The sequence below is a fragment of the Setaria viridis genome, chromosome 3, assembly GCF_005286985.2.
Source record: "Setaria viridis chromosome 3, Setaria_viridis_v4.0, whole genome shotgun sequence".
Lineage (NCBI taxonomy): Eukaryota > Viridiplantae > Streptophyta > Magnoliopsida > Poales > Poaceae > Setaria > Setaria viridis.
In genome coordinates, this window is record NC_048265.2 from 2,988,335 (window position 1) to 2,997,693 (window position 9,359).

The 9,359-nt window shown below is 46.6% G+C and overlaps 1 long non-coding RNA gene and 1 pseudogene across 1 annotated transcript; one reads left to right on the plus strand and one right to left on the minus strand.

Moving 5' to 3' along the window:
* The first annotated feature begins 2,668 nt into the window (after window positions 1-2,668).
* Window positions 2,669-7,267, plus strand: LOC117848137 (uncharacterized; annotated as a pseudogene).
* Window positions 7,268-8,509: 1,242 nt separating this feature from the next.
* On the minus strand, window positions 8,510-9,199 carry LOC117849792 (uncharacterized). The gene is made up of 2 exons (XR_004639091.2): window positions 8,946-9,199; window positions 8,510-8,834 (listed from the first exon to the last, which is right to left on the minus strand). It is a non-coding gene; the product is annotated as an uncharacterized lncRNA (long non-coding RNA).
* Between the last annotated feature and the right edge of the window lie 160 nt (window positions 9,200-9,359).

The window sequence follows — 9,359 nt, forward strand, 5'->3', positions numbered from 1 at the left end:
TTTTAGCCGTGCGAGAGATTTTTAGAATATGAATCTGACGGTATAATCTTTTAAACCTATGCCATACTTGTAATAATATTTGAGCGAACTGGAGCTCAATTAGGTAGGTTTGTTGTTACGGAGCCTGCATATATATTTGAGTGTTGATGCTCCATGCTCGTAATTTTGCGATTACGTTCCAGAAATGAATGGTACTATGCTTTTTTTAATGATAGTGCCGAGTCTAAGTGTGTGCATGCATTCACATGTGCGAGTATGTGTGTTTGTATCTTAGCCTTTGCGTTTCATATTTTAAAAAAAATAATATTTGACTTTTCTACAACAAAAGTTTTCACACGGAGGAACACATACTATTACTGCTCTAAGCGAAATATACAAGCAGAAAGTCTCAATTTAAGGACGGAGTAAGTTAGGTTAAAGACATGAAAAAATTAATATGATCTTGATCCTCCTCCATGTCATTAGGTCCAAACACGGAGCCTGATTGGTTGGGACCAAAATTTACCATGTCAAAACTATGGCAGACCAAAACGTGGGCATGCCAAAAAAAATTACCAAAATCAGGGCAAGAATTTTAGAATATGAGCTCACCAAATTTTTTTACCAAAATCAGGGCAAGAATTTTTTACCAAAGTTTATGAGCTCAACCTAATTTTGGCTGGCTAGATTTTGGATGCCACCCAAGCAGGCTGGTTTGATTATGGAATCAGTTTGCTATACATACCATACATGAGTCAGTGGGCTCATTTTCCTCATTGGAAAAGGGCTCCTGGGCTGGGACTGTTTAATGGGCTTCATGCTAGATTGTCCGACGTTTTGACTCTATACTACACCGACTGATTGCCTTACGGTAAAATGCCATTGGGTCTGCTACCTAGTAATAGCCCTGTACATGGTGCGGTTTCAATCCGGCCAGCCCGTGGAGCTTTTCGTAACTTTTTTGACCCAAAAAGTTAAACACCTTCTGTTAACGTCAGATTTTGACACGTATGGAATCGGCATCAAGGAAGGAAAAGATTGGCCGATATGACGAGTTAAAAGGTCACGATCGGGAATCGGCCGATTGGTGCTACAGTGTTTTGGCAGACGGAGTTGGTGGAGATCGGCCGATTGAAAGGCTGAAGCGATTTGGCCAATATGGATTTAAAGTGGATCAGAGAAAGAAGATGGAGGAAGATTGGCTCGCGGGAATACAATAACCAACTCCGATACGAGTTGTCCTTGTAAATATTCGTTTTCAATTAGAGATAGATCCTAGTCGGTTAGGAAATTGCTTGTAACAGGCTATAAATAGCCATCTTTTTAGAGATTTGTAAACAACACATCAATCAATACAACAATCTACTATTTCCTCGTATTTTACTTTCAAGTCGGCGACTTCGCCAATACTTTTCTTCTTTCACGAGTTCGTACGGGTTGGCAGGGCTGCATCGACACGATCTCCGGCCGATTCTGTAAGTTCCGTTTATCGAGTAATATATAAGCTTTAACTTCGGGCGCATCGCTGTCGTTTCGTTTAGATTTATTCACCAGTTATCGATATTTACTAAAATTATAGGTTTTATCTGTTGTTCTAGTTTTATCACCAGTTATCCAGCTTGAGATTTGAACTGTCGGCTTTGTTATTGTTATTTTCATTCATTATTATCATACAGCCGATTAGATCTGTTTCAAGTATTGTTTTTGTAGCTTTGTTTAGTTCACTCTAGTAGTTTTCTTTACAATCGCTACGTGATTGTCGGCTGTATTATAGCCGATTATCTTTTTATAGCAAATCGGCCGATTCGCTGATATGCTCCTCGAGATCGAAACTTTAGTCGATCGGAACCCCTAGAATTTGACACGTTTTCTTCCTTGCCAATCAACAGGTCAGATTGGCTGGCACGCCGCGCGAACCGCACCAGGGCGATCACCCGAACAGGAGCTAAGCAGATTCTCTCGGGTCGTGTGTCCGACGCTGAGGGTCAATCGGCTGACTTTTAGCGCCAGCACCTTCTAATTTTTATATGGAGGGAGTATATTTTTATCCTACTTTCCTTGCTTTTAAATTTGGATTAGTTGTATTTTAATAGGTTCTATAGGTCGATCTAGACCTGAGCAAACCTCGGGTCGGGCCGGGCTGGCAAAAAGCTCGGTTTCTTTCAGGCCCAAAAATCTCCGTCCAAGCAAGCACATTAACTCTATCGGGCCAACGAAATCAGGCCTAATTCGGGTCGGGCTCAGGCCACACCCTTATTTTCTAGTAAAAATTTGATTCATTTTATTATTCGGATCGAGCTCGAGCCCGCCTATTTTTTCGGGCCGCGAAAAGCAGCGCCACGTCCAGCCCTGAATGAGTGTAGGGCCGGGTGAGAAACTGTGATATGAAACTCCCCGCTCGGAATAGCCTACCATATATCACCCACCGTCGCCAATAAATTTGCAAGAGGAAATAGTAGGTACGAAGGATAGAGGAGATTTTCACCTTGGTTTAATCTAGCAAAGCAAATTGAAGGCAAAATGAAAGCCCCAAATTAAAGAAAGCAAAAGGCAAGCTAATATACTAGCTAATAAGCATATACTTGCCTTGGCGCGTGGGTTCGCGTACGTGAACGGGAATAGCACAATTCCTTGGCTCTCCTTGTCACCTACCTATGGGCCATGGCCGCACACTTGACGACACTTGCATGCGCGCAGAATGCACGACCACCTTAGCCTTACCACTGCCAAACTAAATCTAACTGGAGAAACAGGCGGCACGCCGGGCACCAGCCGCCGCGCGGCGGAGGGAGAGCCTGAGAGAAGATGGCCGAGCTCGCGTCGGGCGCCGTGAGCTCGCTTCTGGGCGTCATCCGCGATGAGATGCGGCGGCTGGGCCGCGTCCGGGGCGACGTGCAGTTCATCAGGGAGGAGATGGAGAGCATGAACAGCTTCCTGCTGCACCTGGCCCGGACGGCGCCTCCCGGCCGCGAGCACGACGAGCAGGTCGGGACGTGGATGAACCAGGTCCGGCAGCTCGCCCAGGACTGCAACAACCGCATCGACCTCTACCTGTACCGCGGCAACCCCGACATCCAGCGCGCCAGGGGCGGGCTCTGGCGGCGCTACCTCTGGTGGGTTCCCTGGTTCCTGCAGAAGATGGACGCGCAGCACCACGCCGCCGCCCAGCTGCGCGCCCTCAAGGACCGGGCGCGAGACGTCGGCGAGCGGCGGCTGAGGTACGGCGTCGAGGTCCCGGGGGAAGCACGACGACAAGGAAAAGGAGGTACCTGCTGCACGAGGCGGTGACGGCGACGACGGTGACGATCAACTCGCGGCGGCGAGCCATAACTATTCTACTACTAGCAGTCGTCGAAGGGCAGAGTTATTGGAGCCTCGCACGCCGGAGGACTTCTTGAAGTGGAAGCTAACCGAGTGGATAGATGAAATGCGCACAAAATCATTCCTCGCTATTGTGGCACCACAATCACATGAGGAAGAAGTCTGTGCTCTTGCATGTGAAGTTCTGGACGCGAAGTGGTATGCCAACTATGTCCTGGTCGATCTCCCGGCAGTGCACCTGGAATTCCTACCGCTGCGACCCAAGGACATTCTGTTCTACATCTTGCGGGGAAGTCGAGCTCCAGCGTGGCCGCATATCCCCATCCCAGCCCCAGCTGCAGCATGTTTCTAGATGGCGAGCTGAGCGCATAAGGAAATGGGATGCTTACTTTGAGAAAAAGAAGGAGTTTGATGAAATCAAGTATAGCATCCAAAAAATGAAGGTTTACGACAAGCTTGAAGAGGTCAAGAACGAGGTTCTGCAAGTGAAGGGCGACCACCTGCGGCTGGACCTGACAAAAGAGGTGGGACACAGATTATATTTCTTCGACAAACCCTTAGGCGCACTCCTCCTGCTGCTACTCAAGTCAGCTGCAGCGGCGGCTCAGCAAGATCGAGTAAGCAAAATGAAATTAGAAATGGCCACATTGGCAGCATGTTACAAATACTTCATCGAGGCAACAGCCAAGAAGCTTCAAGAGCATTTGGAAGGAGGTGCGAAGCAGCCGACTTGTCTCGATCGAAAAAAGAAGCTTCAAGAGCATTTGGAAGGAGGTGCGAAGCAGCCGATTCGTCTCGATAGAAGACAATACGAGGACATCCTACGGGAGGTGTTCCCCAAGACCAGCGACACCAAGGACCAGGAGCAAGACACAGAGCAAGCAACGAAGATCTCCATCACCACTACATTGGATGAGAATCAAATCAAAGGAATTGTCGATAAGGTTAGACAACAAATCCTGCGGGAGGTGCTTCCCCATGACCGGCGGCGACAGCAAGCCCCAGCAGGAAGACAGCACGCAGCTGGCCATGCAAGACACAAAGACCACAACCACTACATTGGGCGACGAGGATCTGATCAAAGAAACGAGACACGATGATAGCCTAGTAATCGTGCAGAGGGTGACGGAAGCCGAATCTAACAGGAAACAAACAGCAGGTAAACTGGATGGTTCTATGGTTGAAGAAACCATGGAGAGGATTGAGACCATCAAGCGGAAGATCAAAACGCAGCTGAATATCAAAGGGATCATGGACAGGATTGAACAGCTTTTGGATGACAAAATCACCAACACCATGGTTATCCTCATGATAGGTGATACGATGGATAGATCCGTATGGGAGGAGACCAGAAACGCTTTGAGCCTGTTGGGTCGTGTGGGTGGTGCATTAATCATCACCACCTCAAAGGGCACCCAGCGGGCTAAAGAATATTGCTATCCACCATGGGAGCCTATTGACTACTCTGTTGTTGGCCCCTACCATGCCACTGTGCTAGCGCTAGCAAGCCAGAAGATGCAACAGGACGCCCAGATTTTCCGCGACATCGTGGATGAGTGTGCGCCACATGAATTCTGCATGAAGATCTTCGCTCATGCTTTGTACGCCAAGCCCAAGAGGAGCAATGAAGAACTGCACCAGCTGCTCAGCACCCTCAAGGCGGTTTCGCCAAAAACTTTTATCGGCATCGTAAGAAGATGCTCAAGTTCTCATTCAATGATCTGCCCAAAGAGTACAAGTCTTGCTTGCTCTACCTGTCCATCTTCCCTCAAGGTCACAACATCAGGCGGTCAACCTTGATAGGGCGGTGGGTTGCAGAAGGTCTGATAACCAAGGAAGACTGGTCCACTTCGGTGCGTCAGGCTGAGCGACGTTTCGATGCAGTTATCAAGAGGTGGCTTGTTTATCCTGGTTACATTGGCGCTACAGGAAAGGTCAAGAGCTCCGTGGTAGGTGCTCAAATCCATGGATTCATTACAAAGATAGCCAAGAAACAGCACATTGTGGAGGCACGCCTGTCACATCACCTGGCTCGCCACTTCTCCATTTTCAATGATGTCCGACTGCGCGGCTCTGATAGAATCGACGATTTCTTTCGAAAGCTCCCCAAGTCACATCAATTGTCCCTGCTCAAGGTGCTTGATCTAGAAGGATGCCATTGCTTTGGTGGGAAAAACCAGTCCTACCTCAAGGACATCTGCAGCAATATCTCACTGCTCAAGTATCTGAGCCTGAAGAGAACAAATGTTACCCAGCTGCCTAGCGAAATCAACCACCTCCATGAGTTGGAGGTACTGGATATACGGCAGACTGAGGTACCTGCACTTGCAACAAAAAACATCCTGCTACTGAAGCTGAAGCGTCTGCTAGCTGGTCACACCGTTCCAAGTCCAAGCAATACTGACGCTGGCATGGCTGTCCAAGTTCCTGACAAGATTGGAAAAATGTTAAACATGGAGGTACTATCCAACGTCAAGCCACGGAGTGGTCGAGATTTGGAAGACATTGGAACTCTATGGCAACTGAAGAAGCTTGGTTTGGTTATCAAAGAGTATGGTCATCTTATTAATTTGGCTGGAGCCATCAGTAACCTACATGAGAGTCTCCGGTCTCTGTCGATCACTCTTCCCATAACCAGTTGTGACGGCACTCTTTCCAGCACAGAGTTTCCTTATGACATCGATTCTCACCTGACATACGGTCCCAAGCTTCTTGAGAGCCTAAGCATCTGCGGAACCACAGCAAAAGGGTCACTTCTTTCAGTGTTGGCCAAATACGGCGATTGCCTTGTCAAGGTAACTCTAAGTAGGGCCTCACTAAACCATGACGAGCTGAATATCCTTGCCAAGCTGCCAATGTTAAGCTGTGTTAGGCTCCGACACATTGTGTGCGCCCAGAGAAAGGTCAGCTTCAAGGAGAATGAATTTCAAAAACTCAAGTACTTTCTTGTTGAAGGCTCCAACATCACTGATATCAACTTTCAACATAGAGCAGTTCTTGAGCTTGAGAAGATTGTTTTGTCCTCCACCGGCTACCTGAAGTCTCTTTCTGGAGTCAACCATCATCGAAAACTGAAGGAGCTTGAGTTGAACAACAGCAGCAGATTGCTTTCATTATTGGACAGTGCCGAAAAAATAGCCAAGCTAACTCTTCGTGGAACATTTCTCATGCAACATGATCTAAAAATCCTCGGTAAGAAACCAAACATGCGCTGCCTAGTGCTCCTGGACAAGTCTTGTGCTCAAAGAGAGCTTACTTTCAACAAAGATGAGTTCCCAAAGCTCAATATTCTTATTGTTTGCTGCCCCAACATCACCAAGATCAACTTCACCAACAGATCTGCTCTTAAGCTCGAGAAGATTGCTTGGACCTTCACCAACAATAAACTAGAACAAGCAAAAGGAGATGCTGCAAAAGAGGATGGGGATGCTGCAAGATTCCCATTCTGCTGGTAGAACAAGGTCTGATGCTGGGCTGGAGGAGCCTATCCTTTTATCTGTTCATCATCGATTTTCATGGTGTGGTTTGTGTGTGGTCGTGTGGTTTGCTATCTGTTCTGCTTGTGAATTTATGTTTTCTGCACCTGTGCGTGTGTTTATATTCTAGATGTGTGTCGACCAAGTGCATCCGGTCTCTAACTTACACACATGCCCTGAGCATAATGGTTGTGTCTATGCTCATGGATTTGGATTTGTGTGGCTTTCATCTGGACCATCATGCTGCAGCATGGGCCGACTGCAGGCCTGCAACCTACCTGAACCTGCCTCCTTTCACCCTGCCCTTCTGAGTTGTTGTGTGTTACAAGACAGTAGACTTCTCTTACGTTTTAATCTATCCGTGTGTGTGTCCGGTTAGGCCCGCGTTGTAACTGAACGTTCTATTATTCTTTTTCTTCTTAATACAAAGATACACAGCTCTCCTGTGTATTCTTGAAAAAAAAATGCTGCAGCATGCATAGGTTCACTCATGTAATAAGTGCGATGTTTGTGTGCACATCTGACTTCAAATTAATGTATGATGTGCCTGTAATATGTACATTAGTACTTACTATTTTACAGGGGCTTCAAACTAGCTCCTGCATTCATGCCTGGCTAGGTCCTTGAAGCTCAGCTATGCAGATTAAACATGTGTCGTCTCGAATCTGTTTATATCTTCCCCATTGCAGTGCCAGCAGTAGGACTCCAGGCAGAATTGCACAATCATTTTCCAACGTCTCCTCACTTCTAACTCCCTCCATCCCAAATTATTAGTCGTTTTGACTTTTCTAAATTCGTACATTTTACTCCCTCCATTCCAAATTGTAAGTTATTTTGGCATTTTTAGATTCATAATTTTTACTATGCATCTAGATATAGATACGTAACAAAAGCTATGAATCTAGAAATGCCAAAACGGCCTATAATTTGGGACGGAGGGAATACTATGGGGCCGTTTGGTTCCTCTGACTTATTTTTAGCACATGTCACATCGAATGTTTAGATACTAATTAGAAGTATTAAACGTAGACTATGTACAAAACACATTACACAGCTGGAGGCTAAACGGCGAGACGAAACTATTAAGCCTAATTAGTCCATGATTTGACAATGTGATGCTACAGTAAACATTTGCTAATGATGGATTAATTAGGCTTAATAAATTCATCTCGTCGTTTAGCCTCCATCTGTGCAATTAGTTTTATAATTAACTCATATTTAGTCCTCCTAATTAGCCTTCGAATATTCGATGTGACACGGACTAAACTTTAGCTCGAGGAACCAAACGTCCCCTATGCATCTAGACATAATATATATCTAGGTGCGTAGCAAAATCTATAAATCTAGAAAAACAAAAAAGACTAATACTTTGGGATGGAGGGAGTACATAGGATCGTTGAGGAGGCATCCTGCTGGTGCTCGCGAAAGCCACAGATTTAAGCCTCCTTCCACATGAGAATACGAGACTAGAGTGGAGGTGTGATCCACTGATCTGGGTGGTGTGGTCGTTTTGGTTTTGCGTGTGTGTATGTGGTGCTGATGGCCCCTATTTGCCTCAATAGACTGACTATTGGTAGGTTTCAACTTTTCCTATCATAAATACTAAGACTAGTTGATTACTAAAGCAGAGCTCGTGGAGATGTATGTTGGTTCCTTACTGATATATGTTACCAACTCCATCCATAATCATACCCATTCTTGGTAATATGGCAAAGAAAAAGAGAGAGTGCATATGTGCAAGAAAACAGCCTCAACTGGTAGACTTTGTTAGCATTATGTCTGCAAATTACAGGTATTAAAAATAACTCCTCCATGGATCTACTTTTTTCACGCTGAACAAATATTCTAATGTTTGGATTTGGCAGCAACGTGTTGGCAAAAGATTATAAATTCTCTATCTTGAAACGTAGGAAATTGGATTTGACCCAACAGAGAGAAAGGGCTCACAGCAAATTGGACGCCGGCCTTAAGCTGTTGACCTGCCCATGAACGGCACTGCGCCGCCGCCGCAGAACACTCCAGCACCGCGCCCCACTCCTCGATCACCACCGCTCATACCTAACAAACCAAAGCAAACCTGATTTAGTCAATCGCTTCCGTCGAGGGAGAGGTCGGCCAAGCGAGGTGCTCTTAGGTTAGCTCTTAGCAGCATTACACCGAACATCTTACATGCCGCATGAACGCCGCGAGGTCGGACGGCATGGTGCATGAACGCCGCGAGGCCGTGCATCAGCACATCGCTTCCCTCCTCCCGCTCATCTGCGCCGTACCCCGGCGTCCACCCTGGCCGCTGGGTGGGCTGTGTTGGTGCCTTGGAGGCTGACTCTTTCTTTTTTCCTTTTTTTTTATAGGAACCAACCTTGGCTCGCCTTCGCTGGAGGCCTGGTGCGGGACGGGGGCTCGAACCCCTGCCGGCCAGCTGCGTCGTGTTGTGTCACGTGCGTGGTCGTGTGGAGCTGCCTTATTCTTAGAAGAAAAAAAATAAATTGCAGGTTGCAAAGGATTTTCCTTCGTTTTGCAGCAGATGTCTTATCTGATCCGGATGCTATCAGTTTAACATCTGTCTTTGATAAAAAGCCGTGA